The 19,613-nt window shown below is 34.9% G+C and overlaps 1 pseudogene; it reads left to right on the top strand.

Annotated features, from left to right (window-relative positions):
• Nucleotides 1-8,532: 8,532 nt before the first annotated feature.
• On the top strand, nucleotides 8,533-10,753 carry LOC143637066 (putative serine/threonine-protein kinase PBL28; annotated as a pseudogene).
• The last annotated feature ends 8,860 nt before the right edge of the window (nucleotides 10,754-19,613 follow it).

The following is a 19,613-nucleotide window of genomic DNA, read 5'->3' as shown; positions in this document are numbered from 1 at the left end:
GTAACGGTAAATGAATCGAAATTTCACTGAAAGAAATTAGTGAACAAGATTAAATTGATTGCATTAGTGTTTTGAGTTAGAATTTATACCCTGGAGATTGTAGGGGTTATCTCTTTGACAATACTTGTGGTCATAAAGTGGGTGTAGAGAATATATGACCTATATTGTTTGATGTAGAAATCATTATATAATTATGTAAATTTTGATTAAATGAGTATAAATAATAAGTTGTGTAAATTTTTTATTAGTTATTAAAGAAAAAGTGAAATTCGACATAAGTTGGGCTAGCGTTAATCATGACTTAAGGATAAGTCAGAATTTAAATGAGGTAATCTATTCGATAATTCGTTAAGTAGGTGATATAATCAATGAGATGATTTGATATGATATTTTATCGAAACATAACAAATTAAAATGTTAATACTTATAATTTGAGGGTGATAACTGAGATGTAACTGATAGTTATTGGGGGTATTGAGTTACTTGTGATAAGTTCGTTAGTTGATAACGTGATAATCGTGAACATGAGGGACGTTGTTTAAATATTAAGGTATTTAATAATACTTTTATTTTATTTGATAGTCTGATGATGTTATAATATGCGTAGGAGAAAATAGCTATTAATTGCTCTTGATAATTTGTGAATGTGATAATATGAGTGCGAGATAACTGATTAGATAATTAAATAGTAAATTGTTTAGATGAACTTGTGATAACAGAGTCCCAGTGAGTGAATGATTTGTGCTTCATCATGGGAATGAAAATATTTGTGAGTATGTGAATGAATTGAATCAATAAGTCTTGGTTCAATGTAATTGAATAATTAAATAATTGAGTCAAGTCGTAACTTGTTTCAAAAAGAATAAAATATATAAACAAATAATAAATAACGTAAGTTTCTCGATATATTGGGTTTCCCATGAGCTTATTCATGATATTTTGTTGGTCCATGAGTGTTACGTGCCGTTTTAACCGACCAAACTAAATAACCAATGACAAATGTAAGTATGAGTAGTTGAAGTATCTCATGTATCACCACACGTGATAATGCTCCAACCAAATATCGTAAATATAATAATTGTGAAAATGAATAGTTGGCGTGTCCATGGCGTCCCATGGATTTTTCACCCGACCAGACATTTAAAAAGTAATAAAATAATAACAATAAAACGCAATGGAAAAAAAATGTAACCGTTAACTGATTACGATAAACACTAGAAACGTAAAAACAAAACTTAGGAAGTCCTAAAAGAAATTCCAGTCAACGAGAACAACCAACAAAAAAAATTTTAATGTAAATATATATCTTGGGAATGAGGTATTGCGTCGGAGTTATAAAAATATTTTGAGGATGAGACACAGTCTCGGAGTAATAAAATATTTTGAGAGTGAAGCATAGCTTCGGAGTTGTGTGTGTACATGACAATAAAATAAACAATTAGCTAAGCAGCCAAATAAGTATTTAATCTAACAAGTAATTACGTAAGCTGTAAACAACCAAATAGAACACATTAGGTAAACAAATAAGCACGTATGGGGTTCCTAAGCATGTTACTAAGGCACCACTAACGACCTATCTTAAACCTTCGGCTCTGATACCAATCAGTTCACGCCCCGGCATTTCCGCCGTAGGTTGGGGTGTGACAACATGCATACGTACTTTCATTCTTTCTTTCATACTTACATACATACTTTTATTCATACATATACGTTTTAAAGAGCATTTTGCCCTATAACCTTCGCCGATATTATTAGGGTCGGTTCCCTACATTCTCCAATATTATTAGGGTCGGTTCCCTACATTCGCCGATATTATTGGGGTCTTTTCCCTACACTCGCCGATATTATTAGGGTCGGTTCCCTACATTCGCCGATATTATTAGGGTCGGTTCCCTTTTCTAACTATACCTTTCGTTCGTCATATAACCATACGTACCTTTCTTTATATAACCGTCCTTTCGTACATACTCATTTCATTACGTACTTTCATACATACATATTTCATACTAGGCATTCTACATATTACTTTCCCTGCCGATACGTGCAATATCCGAAAATCATTCACGTACCGTCAAGCATTCATTCATAACATTCATACATATTATCACATCAATCATTATGGCATACACTTACCATTTAAGGTAAGTGTATAAACTTTCACATTGAGTATGCACGCAGCCCTGAAAACATAACAAGGAAGTAGGGCTAGAAACTCATCTGAATGCGGTTACGTTCACCGTTTTCGGTTATTCCTTTCTTTAGCTGTGCGGGACTAACTGTATAACAATTGTACATATCAATTAACTATCACTACCCATATCGCATTTCTAGTCTAATTATAACCCTCGATGAACTGGGGTCCGGGGGCAGCGCCCCTGGCATCAGGGTTCTAGGGGCGGCAGCCCCTAGTAGGGTCCAAGAGGCAGAGTCCCTGGCTGGGGTCTAGCTGCCAGGTCAGCTTGGAAAAATTTTATTTCCATTAACTATCTTAACACATTTTCCATTAGAATTCTTTAATAATATTTTATTGTCGACCCATTAATCCTTTAAGGAATCTTTCATTAATTAATAAAGTCCAAGGGCTATTATGTAATTATATCATTCTTTTCTAAGTCCAGGGACATTTCTGTCATTCAGCCAAACTTCTAGTTCGTTACCTAGTTCTTAACGAATGGGGTTCTTAACAAAGGAACTCATTCGTTACTTCATAACGAACTGACTATTATCACGAATCTGCCTTCATGACGAATTGGCTACTGTAACAAATTAGACCTTAGAACGAACTGATCTTCATAACGAATTTGGACTTATTCGTTTGGTCTGATTGACGAATGAACCCTATAACGAATGGGGTTCATTCGTCCCTCACTTAACGAATGGGCTAGTTCATCAAACTTCCGCTAACGAATTAAGACTCGCTCGTTAAGTTTCCGTTAACGAATTAGGTTTAGGTCAGAGAATGTCATAATATTCCCTGACATTCTCTTAACCTCGTACCCACGTTCTCCGGCGCCGCCTTTCCGGCGCCATCGTCGCCGGAAAACCGGGATCTCGCCGGAAAAGCGAGATCTCAGTTATTTTCCACTGTTCTTCACCGTTTTTCGTCCCGTTCAATCCAGATCTGAGCTAGGGTGACCCCTAAGCTCATCTTTTCCTCGGTTTAAACCCGATTAACGTTTAGGGTGTCAGCTCGTCGTTTCGCGACTAAATCTATCGGGTTTGGGCCCATACAATATCATACTATAGTTACCTCAGGTCGATTCTCGGTTTTCCTCTTGGGTTCGGCTCAGATAAAGAGAGAACTAGAGAGAGAGCTTAAGTGTGTGTTTTGGGTGGTGTATGGAATATGTGAAAATGAATGGATTATGGAGTAATTGTTGTTTATATATGATGGGTCATGGGCTTAAGCCCACGGTCTTTATTTCTTTCCTTCTAACCCAAGTCCATAACTCATATCTATTTAACCCAACACAAGCCCAACTCATAGTTACTCATATTTTATTTATTAACCGAAACGAGAAAACGGGATATTACATATTTCATAAGTTGTAATTATATTTTTAAAGGAATAGCGAATTCTAATAGATGATAAGATATGTTGCATTATTAATAACATAAAAAGAACATCATGTATAAGATTAGCATAAATAGCACAATTTTGTATTATACTTTTGAAAGAAATGGATGAAAACTCCATAGATCCATGGAGGTTGAATAAATATGTGAGAATAAAATTCTTATTCACTCACAACTCTTCTTGTCTTTATCATCTTAGACCTATAAATATTGTTCATTAAATTTTACCACATGGCACGTTCATCATCTCTTACACTCACAAGTGTATATAAATTGATTTAATAAAAAAAGGTAGATATGATTTCATTAAAGATATAAATACTTTGACATAAATACCTGCATATTTTTAATCCATATAATTTATGTAATTAGTTATTTGATAAAATGGTGGATTGATATACTTTGATTACACTGACATAAATATGTTTATAATAAAAGTAGAAGAATAGTTTGAGCGAGAAATTTAGACAAAGAATGAATATCCAAGTGTCCCCATTTATTTTCTTTTATTAGTATAGGTAGACACACTATCGACATGGTAATATCCAACGAAAAATAAATTCACAAAAAAATTTGAAGTTGTAAACTCAATTTAACAGTCCCATCTTTAGGATGTGAGATAAGGTTGTCTACATCTTACCCTCCTCAGACCCTACCATAACTTTGCTATTGGTGGGATTTACTGAGTACGATGATGATGATGATGATGATGATGATGATCTTTAGGATATGAGGACATGGTTCAGGATAGGAGTTTGTGAATACATATAATAGTTGAGGATTTTTTTAGGGGAATGTACTTTTGCATCTTCACTTTGTCTTGTAGGCTTAGCCATACTTTCGGTAAAATTTTCATGCAATTGATGTATATAGAAATATACATCTTTTTAGCATCAATTAATCTCTAAAAACTGTAACTTCTATCGTATAATATAGTTAAAATAACTACTTATCATGATAAAATGTATTTTCAGGTAAATTCAAGCCTCAAATAAAGAAATGAATGAAAAGAAAGAAACATCAAAGAAAACCAAAGAAAACAGCACACTCCTATGCTTCAAAGAACATGGGGCCGTGCTTCAGAGAATACAAGGTCGTACTTACCTTTCAGAAAGGAAAAAAATTTGCAAGAAAAGACAAAATACTGGACAGCTGTACACGGGGCCGTGCTTCAAAGAACATGGGGCCATAGTCACCTTTCAGAAAAGACAAAAGAAGATATAACATACACCCAAAAACACGGGGTTGTGCCTCAGGAAGCACGCCCCCGTGGTGAGTCATCATGTACGATCTGACAAAGAATTTAATGTGACTGAAAACCTGGACACGGGGGCGTGCTTCCCTTTACATGGCGCCGTGCCTGATCACCCAGACAGCCTATAAATAGAGGAGCATGTTGCACTCATTTGGTGTTCTTGAAGAAAACTTCTATACGGGTTTCTCTTATAAAAACACCCACTTTACACTCATACTGAAGATCTTGTGGAGAGTTTGAAGGCTTGGAGGTTATCATCATCATCATTTAAGAAGGAAGATTCATCCACATTAGGTTGGATTGTTCTAGTTTGATCATGTGTTTTTTATCTTCATCTCTTTTGATGTTCATAACTATGCTCATTATGAGCTAAACTCCATTTACCATCTAATTTCTATGAAGAAGCATTGTTTTACTTGATGCTTATATTAAATATGTGGTTTAGTTTAGTGAAGTACATGGTTATTTTGCAATTATCCTTTGATAAAAAATGTTTTATCACTTTCACTCAACAAATCAAGGTTGATGATTAACAATCATTCATGATTCACTCATGTTCTTGGAGACTAGAAATGGTAAAAAGAATACCTTGATAATTTATTCAAGATAAAACATGGTTCCTTATATTGTACTTAGAAATGATAAGATATAAGTTATGATCTATTTCTCTAGTTTTGATAATTCTGAAATAACATCGTTAACACGATTGCTTAGGTTATCATGCTAGTTAAAGAAATCATATGTTAATGGAATGTGTAATTATAACCTAATTAAATCAACCAATGGGAGGTTGTGTAACTAAATTATAACCACTCGAAGTTGTTAGAATTGGTATTTGAGAAATCAAAGTCAATCATAATCTTTCTACTTTACTAAACTACTTGCCTACTTAAATTGACATTATCGTGGTAGTATGAGATTAAGCAAGGATGGACTTGAAAATATGCATGCTATTTTCTTTTATGTCATAGAATATGTTCACTTAGAAATGATGGGCTATTCTATCATATATTATTAAGGCAAGTTTATCACATGTTTACTTATTAATCATCAAGGAAGAGTGGAGTGGATTCTTTGATCTTAAATGGTAATCTTCATATAATTGATTTACTCATTTAGAATTTCTCTTCTTGTCACCTACATATTATATATATAAGTATTTCTATTTTATAAAAAGTTTAAAAATCAAACTCAAAATGATTAAAACTCTCCGATTGAACTAAAACGAAGATTCATTACTAGAAACATTTGTGTCCACGGATCGATACTTGGTTCTTACCAATACTATTCTACATATACAGTAGGTACACTTGCCTATTTTGTGTGTGTTTAGTCTTAGTAGAAATCACTTTTATAAATTCAAAACATGATCTTGTGCAAAAGCTAAAATTCCATTCCAACCATTTTAAACACACCACACACAACACATCAATGATTATCCTCTGGCATCTATGTTTTTATGTGTTATATGATATTATATATGATCTATGATATTATATGTGTTCGATGTCAATCGTTTAGCGTATGCTCTATTATTGGTACATGTATGTTTTCTATGTTACGGGTTTTGGAGCTGGAGGTCTCTCTAGAAAGCAGTCTCTCAATCCCTCATGGATAGAGGTAAGATTTTTCTACATCCCGCCCTCCCCAACCCCTACCATTATATAGCTTTTGCTATTTATGGGATCAACTAGGTATGGTTGTTGTTGTTATTGTTGTTGTAAATTCCATTTAACAGCCTGTAATATGTCTATAATCACCAATTAAAGCGACGAAATCCCTGGTAGTGGTTGAACCAACCGCTAGTTTGAAAAACAAGTTTAGAGGGAGATAGCAACGACATAAGTCCTTGACATAGGCTGCTCTATGGCAACGAAGCCACCATAAACTTTCTCATATTTTTACGTTAGGTCACCCTATATCGACAACATGTCATCAGGATAGCATTAGGTAAGAAAGTGATAAAGAGAGCCATTTTAAAACCCTATGGAGAGACAAAAGTCGTACTATAGGTGTAAAAGAAGGCGCCTGACCCTATAGCAACGATATGATGTTGCAACATCCCCATAGGGTTGATTTTTGTTAGCGAATAAACTGTTGGAAATTTTGTGACACAAATAATTATTATGGATATTAAATATTAAAATGTCTAATTAGAGTAAAGATGAATGCGACATCGATACTCTAAGGTGTGTGTTTGAGACTATGAAAATGGGTGTGTCCCAGATAAAAGTGGAGTGATAACCTATTAATTAATATATATAAGTAGGAGGGTTCACAAGCATGCATTCTTGTATGACAAGACACATTTAGTGGCAACTGCATGGATGCAAAACACCTGACGCGCTCGGGCCTTACACGGGACTGGGCGAGGAGCGACATGCGTAACGTGACGTTTTGATGGCACACTTTACACTTAATTGGTTAATCTAAATGCCTGAAATATGTTTTAAGGGACCCATGGTTAAACAGAAATCCTACTCCGCCTATGTCTTTTATTTATTTTTCTGTTTTCTTTCTCCTGCTGTTTAGTAATTTAGTTCAAATGTATTAGTGTGCTGTGTATTTCCTTTATTTATTTTCTTGTACTGTAATATAAAATATAGTGATTTTATTTTTCCTGTATTATATTATGTGAACTGTTGGTCTACTACATAAAACTAATTAAATTATCTTCTTATAAACTTCCCCAAATCTTCAATGAGGATGCAGTTGGCTGATTCTATAGCTTCAGCTGCTGCCTTTTTTAGTGTTAGAAACTGGTTTTATGTGAGATACTATTTTCGTGGTCGAAGAGAAACATAAAACAAATTTTAACTAAAAGCTTCAAACTTGGTATTTTAAATAGAGACCTCGAAGGGGAAATGTATTTAACAACAGGCAAGCATCATAAATTGTTTCTTCTCACATACACACACAATACGTACACTTTTATTAATTTGTTCGAATGCCCTGCTTGCGGTGCACACATATGATGTATATATGTGTGAACCCTCGGGTGGGCAAAAGTGAAATTGCACTAATTTTGACGTTATTTTACTAATCTCGTGAAAATAACGTTAAAAGTGACGGACGGTTAATCAGGCATCATGTAGTGGCGTTGATAGCTGAAAGATAAGGGTACATGCACCGATCAGTCGGTGTCCCGATGATTGAGTGCTATGTGCCTTATGTCCAAGGCTTGATGCAAAACTACTATCGAGCCGGGGGTCTCACCGGAAGCAGCCTCTCTATCCCTATGGGGTAGAGGTAAGGCTGTCTACATCTTACCCTCCTCAGACCCTACCATAGCTTTGCTATTGGTGGGATATACTGAGTACGATGATGATGATTATTAATTTGTTTCGAGAAATAATTTGTTTTTTTGTGGCAACATGATTCTTTTCAACTTTGTTTGCTAGGTCGACCACATGTCTACTTTGAAGATCTCAAGATTTTGTCTTAATTTCTTATACTCTATTACTTAATGCTTAGATCAATTTAAAATTTTCGTAGTATTCTGAAGTGAAACTTTGAATTTATTCCTTGAAACAAGGAAAAGTTGCTCTGTGTGTGTGTGTGTGTGAGAGAGAGAGAGAGAGAGAGAGAGACAATTTAAGATATTGCTTATCTATTGTTTAATGCATTGCCATCTAAAACACTTAATTTGAAGCTTTTTGTTAATCCTGCTTTCTTTCTGTTCCACTTCAAACATCAAAATAATGTCTCAAATAGAAGAGTTTCAACACCTCAAAATACAACTAGAAGATCTAATATCTGCAACCAACAACTTTTCTGATGAAAATTGCATCGGGCGTGGGGGTTTCGGAAGTGTTTATAAAGGAAAACTTGTTCTTTCCACGGGCAAGACCATGGTTGCTTTAAAGCGTTTGGATCATGCACACGGACAAGGAGATGCCGAGTTCTCGAAAGAGATCATGACGCTTTCCTTATATAGGCACGAAAATATCATCTCTTCTAGGGTATTGTGATGATCATGGCGAGAAGATCCTCGTGTACGAATACGCATCCAAGAAAAGTCTCGATTCTTATCTCGCCATCAACGAGCTTGCCTGGGTTCAACGCCTTAAGATATGTATTGGAGCGGCTCGCGGACTAGCGTACATTCACACTCCAGCTGAGGGTCAATTTAGGATATTTCATCGCGATATTAAAAGTTCCAATATCCTACTAGATAACGACTGGAATGCCAAGATTTCAGATTTTGGCTTCTCTAAATTTGCACCTGCAAATAATCAATTCTCATATCTGTTAACCAACCCTGCAGGCACCCTTGGGTATATAGATCCGCTCTATCATGAGATGGGGTATCTAACAAAAGAGTCAGATGTGTACTCTTTTGGTGTGGTGTTGTTTGAAGTGTTGTGCTGGAGGTTATGTTTTGGAAACGATGATCTTCGGCTTTTAGTAGGACTGGTGCAAGAATCCTATGAGCACAACAATATATATGAACTTGTTTATAGTATTATAAAGGGTGAAATAAGTATATCTTCTTTGAAGCTGTTTGTGGACATAGCATACCAATGTTTAAGCAGAGATCGTAAAGAACGCCCATTGATGAATCAGATTGTCAGCGTACTTGAAAGCGCACTAGATCTTCAGGTAGGCTTAATCAATTGGTATGTTATTGTAAACGCACTAGATCTTCATTCATTAAACAACGACATGTGTAATAATCATTAAAAAAGGCAAAAACACAGGTACATCAATATGTAAGAACAGCATATGTAATAATTAAAAAACCAAGTTTAATTCAGATATATAAGACATATAACAGATTAGATAAGATTAATATAAAGCTATAACAAAGTATGTATTCTTTTATTCAGGAATGGGCAGATGCCAAGACTGGTGTTCACGGAGCAGGAATCTTGCATGTGAATGTACTTGGAACAGCGAATGCTACAAGTAAAAAACCTTTAGATGCTTCAAATCATTACTTGCTACTCGGTACATATTTCAAGGGTAGACTTGTAAAAGCTGAATGGAATGAAGAGTGCACTCTGTATGTGGATAATGTGGATCGGCAATTTCTATACATATTTGTTAACCAGATCGTATCTGTATGTTTTCTGGAAGCCAAATGATAAAAACTTTTAAGTGGTGCATGTTAATTAACTTTTAAAATATATATCATGTCCAAGTTTGTAAAATGTTGGGGATTCGGGAGTTGTGATAATGCTCGGGTAAATTCTGGGAGTCGTTATATAACCACCTGGTAATTATGTAACGGATATAACCACTCTTGGTAGTTTTGATAATCGTTGTAACTACCGGTAGTGGTTATAAACCTCCATATCTATTATATATCTACTAGTGACGCTGCCGTTATTACCAGAAACTAGAATAGTTTTTATCAATTGTGCACTACGCAGTTCCTAACTTCAGTAACTTGTATCAAGGCCGGTATATTGCAATTTCTCATTGAGTCTTAAGTGAATCCCTAATGGCCCAAAATGGTCACTAAAATCACCAACATAAAATCCGGAGGTTAATAGTTATTGTTTTGCTACGTACACACCAAATTGGATACGGTGAAACTTTTAAAGCAAATGCAAACTGAATATTCGATCCGTTTTGTAGGTAGACAAGCATCGCTTTGTGGGGCAGGCTTCTTTGGAATTAAGTAAACTTACTCCTGAAACTCCACAGGCTTTTGACCTACGCGTATGCTTTGATCAGAAATATATGTGTGATCTCAAAGTTGAAATGGTGCACAAACCGACTGATCTTAAAGATGTAATTAGTTCAGTTCAAAAGGCTCATATAGGGACACCTAAGGATGGAGGATTGCTTGTGGTTATCATCCACCACGCCTATTTACTTTCCGAAGGCTTTACCACAAGTTCATCCGTTTCATTGCTATTCCGTGGCATATTAAGCAAAACCGTGGTTTGTTTTCGAATTATTGTTTGTAATTAGCAACATCTTTTTTATATTATCTGTTTTCTCTCTTATACGTACACTAATCTCTTGCATGGTGTTTGGATTTGGGTTTTTGCGCGCAGTCTATGATGAATACCAGTCACCCAAGATGGAGACAAGAGTTTACATTCATGGAGTTTTTTACCAAAATGGGGTTTAGGTAAAAAGTATTTACCAATATAGAGATTTTGAAACTTATTTACCAAAATAGGTTTAAAATTAAAATAAAAAATATAAAGTATTATATACGGCCCACACCACCCTCATCAACTCTCCCCATCTTCTTCTTCAATTCACCAGCCACCGAATTCCGGCGACTGGTATTCTATTCGGCAATCCTTCTCCTAAACCGATCACCAAAATGTTGAACTTCTTCGATCGGTTGAGCAGCAATGGGTCTGCAACGGTAGGTTCGTAAATCGCAACAGCGGGTTCATTAGGCGTGTGTCGCCGTCCACCATCAACCGAACTACAAGTGACGGCAGCTGCAGCATCATCATCCTCAACAAATACCATCTCACGCGCTGCTGATTATCATAACATAAAATCGGTGGTTCTTAAGAAGACAAAAGCGATGGTTGTGCGGTTTCCTTTGGAAAATCGATGAAAGGGAGAGCGACCGGATCTGTTAGTTTGTCTGAATATTCATTCCATTTGATTAATAATATGTGAATTCACCTCGGAATCAAGTTTCTTAATATGCATTCCCTTTGATTAACGATCTGAGAATGTATATAATTAAGCATATTACTGATGATAGTCCATTATTTTATGCTTTGAATAGTGCATTTGTGCCAACATTTGTAAAGAAGAAAAAGACTTGAAGAGCATGTTGCATCTTTTAACGGAGAGTTGAATAATAATAATAATAATTATTGTTTGACTAAAACAACCAAAATAATTTGCAGAGTTGAAGAATAATCCGTCGACTTGAACAACAATAATAGTCAGAGAGTTGTGCTAATAATTAATTGGCATTTTAGTATGATTTTATTTATAAAATAATTGGTTGAATTAATTAACTGAGTTACATTAACAAAGAAACAAATAAATAAAGAAAATACCTATTTTGGTAAATAAGTTTCAAAATCTCCATATTAGTAAATACTTTTTGCCCAAACCCCATTTTGGTAAAAAAAACTCTACATTCATGTTACAACAGCCACCAACTAATGAAAAATTGCATCTGGAAGTCATTAATAATTCGTGGAAGAGAGTGCTTCCAGGAAGGGTAAAGTTATTACTTATCAAAGACATTAAAATTTGTCATATTTCATCCTTCAAAGTAAACTTAAACACACTTATGTTTTTCTATTAAAATATATTAAAACATAATTTAACAAGGAAAACAAAAACAACTTAAAACACACTTTCCAAAAAAAAAGTGAATAAACGTTTTGATAAAATTTATATAGCAAGTATATTCATTTATTATAAACGTATTTCAAAAATATAATCATGCAATGTTTTTATAAAAACAATTGATAAAATTTTGTTTATTTTCTCTTATTACCCCATCAAAGAAAATAGTCAAAAACAATTTGACTTTTTTTATTTGGTTCAAGTAGGGATGAGATCGGTACAGTACCGACGATACCGGTATTGAAGGTAAAATTTGGAAAATAACAGAACCGTTAACTAAACTCAAAACTTTAGTACCGATTTGGTACCGATGGTACGAAATTGGTACTGATTTTGGTACCAGTACCAATACAAATACCGAATTTGTTCATTTTCTAGGTTCAAGTGCATGAGATTAATGACATCTGATGAAAGAATCAAACTTGTTTGATGAAGCAATATGTTATATATTTTTGTTATTTATTAACAAACAGTATGGGTTTTTTTAAATGTAAACTATCTCAAATAGTTATTTTAAAAACACTCTAAAAAATTAAAATAGTTATAGAAAAAAATGTTTGTTTATATAAAAAAACATTTTCCTAATAACTTTTGTTATTTTAAAAAATACAAAATAAGTTTTAAAAAATATACAAAAATATAAAAAGAAAAAATTTACGTACAAAATGTTTTTAAATAATAATAATAATAATAATAATAATAATAATAAAATATAAAAACAAAATAACAAGAAAAAAATAATTGAATTAAAAAAATAACAGAGAAGGTTTTTTTTTATTATTAATTAAAAGATACTAACAGAAGCCATACATATACACGGTTTCTTAATATGCCTCAAACACAAACCGGGCTAGTTTATCGAAATAATAAAATAAGTATAAGCATAAAGGAATTAAATGATAAAGATAATATTTAGTTAAATTTGAATCCAATACTCCCCCTCAAGTTGGAGTGTGGAGATCACAAGCACCCAACTTGTCAAGCAAAACCCGTAATTGTCGTGCTCCCAATGGCTTAGTAAAAAGATCTGCTATATGTTGCTTTGTACCAATATGAAGTGGCAAGATATCTTTTGATTCAACTCTTTCTCTCACGAAATAAAAGTCCATCTCAACATGCTTCTGCGCTCATGAAAAAGCGGGTTATTAGCAATATGTTTGGCAAAAAGATTATCACAATATAACGGGGTCGATTACATACAAAAGACATGAAAATCCTTTAACAACCACCTCACCCACAATATTTCACTAACTGTGCTACCCATCGCCCAATAATCGGCTTCAGCTAATGAACGAGCGACAACAGACCGCCTTTTAGTTTTCCAAGACATTGGAGCACCTCCTATCATCAATAGATAACCAGTTCGTGACATGCGTGTGAAGGGACAACCCAACCAATCAGCATCACAATAGGGAGTGAGGTTCAAGTCTCCATATTTAGGTAAGAAAATGCCCTGCCCCGGTGTAGACTTCAAATACCAAAGGACACGAATGACAGCTTCCATATGTTCTTGCCGTGGGCCCGAGACAAAATGGCTTAGAATATTAACGGAATAAGCAATATCCGGTCTAGTCGCTTGTAAATATAATAATCTTCCAATCAGTCTACGGTATTGAGAGGCATCTACCTTTTCACTTTCAGTGCACTGATCATGTTTTAAATTTTGCTCCCTTGGAAACTCACTAGGCCGACAACTGATTTGCCCACTATCTTCGAGGATATCCAACGTGTATTTTCGTTGGCTTAACACCATCCCATTAGACGATCGTGCAACTTCAATCCCCAAGAAATACTTCAATGGCCCCAAATCCATAATACATAATCTTCCATTCAAGTATGTTTTGGTTTGTTCGATCTTTTCAATGTTCCTTCCCGCTATGATTACACCATCCACGTAAATCAAGATGGTGATGAAAACATTGTCGGAAACGAATGTAAACAGTAAGTGATCAGCCTTAGACTGAGTGTAACCAAATTCACGTAAAGCTGTAAACTTGTGATACCAATTTCTGGAAGCCTGCTTAAGACCATAAAGTGACTTACGCAGCCGACATACTCTTGTTTCATTTTTCTTGGCAAAGCCCAAAGGAATCTTCATGTAAACTTCCTCATCAAAACCTCTATGAAAAAGACATTATTTATGTCTACTTGGTGTATTACCCAATTTCGTTTGACAATAACTGTAAGGTCGTTCTCATTGTCACGAGCTTTGCAACGGGTGCAAATGTTTCATGGAAATCTACCCCTTCCATTTGTGTGAAACCATTTGCCACCAACCGTGCTTTATATCTTTCTATTTCTCCATTCGTCTTGTACTTAATTTTATACCCCCACTAAAAATCTATAGCACATTTCCCTTCTGGTAGAGTTTCTAATGTCCAGGTTTTATTCTCCTCGAGGGCTTCGATCTCTTTTCTCGTAGCTTCAACCCAGATATTATTTTTCATTGCCTGGTAAGGGCTCATCATTGCAAGTGATGGCTGCTAAAAAAACTTTATGAGAATTAGAAAATTTTCGATAAGATAGGTAATTAGAAAGAGGGTGTACGTGGAAGAAGACCGATTGCTTGTGACACGTGAATGGTCGATGGACGGTGGTAGTTTTATGTTGAAACCTTCAAATCATTTTGGATGGGCGATATTTATTTTCTCCCTCATTTGACTAATAGTTTCAACATTGTTCAGTTGTGGAACATGCTTTTCGGTCAAATTCTGAGTCGTGACAGGTTGTTCTTCTGAGCCATGGTCAGTGGTTTCTTGTTGTGGGCTTTGGTCACTAACTTCTAGTTCTCGGCTACTATTATTAAATTGTTTTTGTGGGTCGTGAGAATCACTTTGTTGTTTAGGGATTTCATTATTTTGTTTATTAATGAGTTGATGACCATATGAGTTATCCATTTGTTCTCTATTGATTTCCTTAGTGGACTTTTCCATAAGAAAATGCCAATAATTCTCATCAACATAAGGTGGCTCGAACTTGTGAGGATCCTTTGCTCTTGTCTTGATTGCTTCGAAAGGATACTGACCCTCTATAAACCGAACATCTCAAGTTGTAACAAGTTTACCATGTCCAACGTCATAAATCTTGTACCCTTTCATACCTTGCATATATCCTAAAAACACGACGGGCCTCCCCCTGGACTGAAATTTGTCTCTTTTCGTCTCTGTGCTTCGATAATATACCAAACAACCCAATACTTTCATGCTTTAATAATCGGCTTGTTTTCCAAAGACAAATTCATATGGCGTCCTGTTTTTAATTGCCTTTGATGGGAGTCAGTTTATGACATATGTAGCGGCTTGTATGCATTCGCCCCAAAATATTCTTGGTAAGCTTCCTTGAAACTTCAATGAACGAGCTGTTTCGAGTATATGTCGATATTTACATTCCACCACTCCATTTTGTTGAGGTGTGTGGACATGTGGTCTCCAATAAATTCCTTATTGAGAATAAAACTCTATCATACAGTTTGAGACGAATTCCCCCGCTGTTATCACACCATATTTTCTTAATTGGTTTACCAGACTATGTTTTCACCATTCTTTGGAAACTTATCAAACACTTGCTCGCATCACTCTTGTGTATGATTAGATAGGTCTATACAACACTAATATAATCATCAACAATAGTTAAGAAAAAACACGTGTGTGATGAGAAGGTTTACGATATTTTCCCCATGTGTCATAATGAATGAGATCAAAACAGGCTTTACTTTTAATATAACTCTTTGGGAAAGGTAATCGAGTAAATTTAGATTTATTACAAGCATCACAAGCATAATACTTAAAATTAAAACAAATATTTTTATGAAAACCAATTCGACATAATTTATCGTATGAGGCATGGCCTAGTCTTTTTACGCCAGACTTCCACATCCGTCTTTGACATCATAGCTTTCTTCTCTGTACCCACCATGCCCATCCGATAAAGAACATTCACACATTTACCCACTCCAATCATCTTCTTCGAGTGTAAGTCCTGCATGCAACAGAAATCAGGGAAAAAACTCACAACGCATTGTAAATCAGTGGAAAATCTACCAACTAAAAGTAAATTACACTTAAAGTTGGGTATATATAGCACTCTATCAATTTTAATTTGGTTTGTTAACATGGATTCACCCATTTCCTTAACGAATATGTTGTCACCGTTTGGGATTATGACGGGTTTTTCGTCAATGCATTCGGTGTGGTTTTCTAGTAAGTTGAGTGTATGGACTATATACTCTGTGGATCCAGAGTCAACAATCCACCCATCGTGTTGTATTGACATACATGTCATTGCCATATTAGCTTTAAGTATTGAATCACCTTGTATGTTTTCCTTGAAGTGTTTGATATTGTTCATCCCTCAACCCCCCCCCCCCCAATTGTTCTGTTTTTGCTATTCTCTACACATCCGACTTTTGACTTCCATTTTTCTCTTTTCGCCTTTCCCAACCACCAAGAAAGGTGTTGGCATATTTCACACTACCACGTATCTCTTTCTCCATGGCGATCGTTAACCATCCTTTGATCATTTCGTCACAACGCAGCCAAGCCATTCGGAATGGATCCATCAACAAACCCCATCTTATAGTTAGCAAATAGAAAGTTCGTCATCTCTTGACACCAATTGTATAGTTCGTATCATTGAGTGTCTTGTTAACTTGCATCTGCCTAGGACAATCAGAAGCGTGGATATAGCATGGCGAACTTGGATCAATGATGTTGTTGTTCTTGTTGCTGGTTGAACCATTATTTCCAGCCATTGTGGTTTTGTTTGGAGCTTTTAGGGTTTATCTAATTTTGAGAAACCACGCTTTACTACGAGAAAAAAATAACTGAGAAGGTTTTGTTTATTAATCAAAAGATACCAACAGAAGGCATATATATACAAGAGTCAAGCTATTCTACAAAGGGGAACACAAATGAGAAGGATTTGTAGCCATACAAAAAAACCCTTTCAAAAAATAAAAATTTAATAAAAAAATCATAACTCAAAATTTAATAAAAAACGAAAAGAGTAAAAACACAAAAATGTTTTCACCATCTTTCACGTTCTAAAAACAAAAATAATTGTGAGTGAAAAAGATCATTGTGTCTTTTTGTTTATCATTGTGTTTTGTGTTTATTTTCGTCATTGATTGTGTTTTTTTTCCTTTACATTGTGTCTTTTTTTTCTTGATATTATGTTATACTACTTAACAATTTGTTATATTTTGTTTGGCACTGTGTTATATTTTGCGATGTGATTGTGCATTTTTTTAGTTATAATTGTGTCTTTTGTTCAATTTCGTCATTGTGTATTCGATCTCGGCATTGTGTCTTTTCGTCGATTTTTTTAAAGAGAATGATGGGGCAAACATTTTAGATTTTTGAATTTTTTTCATTTTTTATTTATATTTTGAGTTATTAATTTTTTTTAATTATTTTTAAGAGGTTTTTTTTGTGATCACAAATTATTCTCCCACTTCTTAGTTTTGTCTCAACTGGGAATTTTAGTTTATTGAAATAATAAAATAAGAATAAGCATAAAGGAATTAAATGATAAAGATAATATTGAGTTAAATTTGAATCCAATAACATTTAGGAAATTAAAGGAGGAAAGATGATCAAATACATTTTAGACAAAATGGCAAAATACGTTCTCCTTTTCGGCAACCAGCACCGTAATTATGCATATCTCTCTCTCTCTCTCCCCTTCAATCATCCTTTTCGGAAACCAGCAACGTCCAACCACCACCACCACGGCTAACCACCACCGTAATTAACTGGATTGTTTATAAGTTCCAGAGGAACGATGGACCTTGCGATATGTCCACATCGCTTGAAATCTCCTCATCGTAATCACGAAACCTAGGAGAAACGGTAAGTGTAGGTGGCAGGGACATAAAATAATAATCAAATCCGGAAAATATATCATTATCTGAAAGACCAATTAGAAGGATGCGATGCCAGAGGTATGCGTCTCTATGCGGACGACGGTGTTAGAAAATACCAGACGGTAGGATGTTGCCCCTATTTATCCATCCTTCTTCATCATCATGCCACTATTCAAATCTCAATTCAAACCCCATATCCCCTGTTCATGACTACACCCATTTCTCACCATAACCCCTTTTTATTATTCTCGTTTTATGTCCGGCAATCACTAAATTGATGTTTAGTTGGCCAAACTGAACACCGGAAGGTGATTGGATATGGAACAAGGGAAAAATAGCAGAGTTTTATCCAAAATTAAAAGGCCAAGAACCGATTGACGGGGATAATAAAGTGGATCTGTGCAGAGGTTAATGTGGATATGTGTTTCTCGTTCACCGGCGTCGTTGCCCTTGTGCCGGAACCCTAGCATCGCCGGAAAATACCTAACCGGGTTTTGGATCTCGGGTGTCGGAACCTAGCTTGTGCTGGAACCCTAGCATCGGGTTTTGGATCTCTGGTGCAGCGCTGCGGTGGTGGTGGTCCGATGGGTTATGTGGTGTAGATAGAGAAAGAAGAGAGAGAGAGAGAGTTTTCAGGAGAGGGAGAGAATTATCTTATTGAGAAGAGAGAGAGCACTTTTGAATTTTTCCTTTTATTTTTAGTTTTAATTAGTAAGTAAATTATATTTATAAATTTACAAATATACCCTCATGTGCATTGCACATGACCAAATTTAACGAAAATACTTAACTGGGTTTGGGTCAAAGAACAAAACGTGATAGAGTTTTCAAATATAAAGGATGTTTTATGTCATTAAGTTTGTCAAATGACGTCTATTGAAAAAGCGTGGTAAACATAAAGGACTAGTTTTTCCATTATGTCTACATTTTATTCATAACATGAAAACAGTGAGAACCAACTTGTTGTTATCATTATGTCTATTTTTATAGGTGTTTGTTGTTATTTTTTCTTCGTATTTGCTAATTTTCGATTATGAGACGGTTCAAGTATTTGCTGATTTATATTTTGTTGTTATTATTAAATTTTTTTTCTTTTGCTGTTATAAGTATTTTCTGGTATCTGTTGTTATTATTTTGTTCTTGATTTTGATCTTTTGTTGTAATTTTTAGGTTTTTTTCTTTGTTATTATAAATCATTGTTTATGTAGATTGATATTGTAGTTGGTATTGTTTCTTACTTTCTCATATTTTTATAAATTAATATTATTTCTCATGTTAAGATTAAAATGTATATAAACCTTCCCCATAAAAGAAAAGAGATATGTTTAGCAACACATTCCTTGAAATGTAAGATACTAAGATGATCCTTAATTTTCCTTACACGAGTATAATCTATTTAATGTAAACGCAATGCCTTTTTTTCCATTAGGGATCTATTGGGTGTGTGGGTATAAGCCTTGCGGATGTGGTTAACAAGAAATGAACCGACAACCTATATGTACTTGATGAACGCTATATTATTAGTGGTATACCGGTGCACAATGAACTTATTGTCGAGTTGCATTGGAGAACCTTTAATTAGATAACCACACGTAACGACGGCCAAAAATTTGGTAGCGATTCTTGATACGT

This window comes from Bidens hawaiensis, unplaced genomic scaffold, assembly GCF_021521415.1.
Source record: "Bidens hawaiensis isolate Kalapana, Puna unplaced genomic scaffold, B.hawaiensis_p1.1 tig00008123_1, whole genome shotgun sequence".
Classification (NCBI taxonomy): Eukaryota; Viridiplantae; Streptophyta; class Magnoliopsida; order Asterales; family Asteraceae; genus Bidens; species Bidens hawaiensis.
Note: the sequence above shows the minus strand (reverse complement) of the source record. Positions and strands in the feature narration are given on the sequence as shown.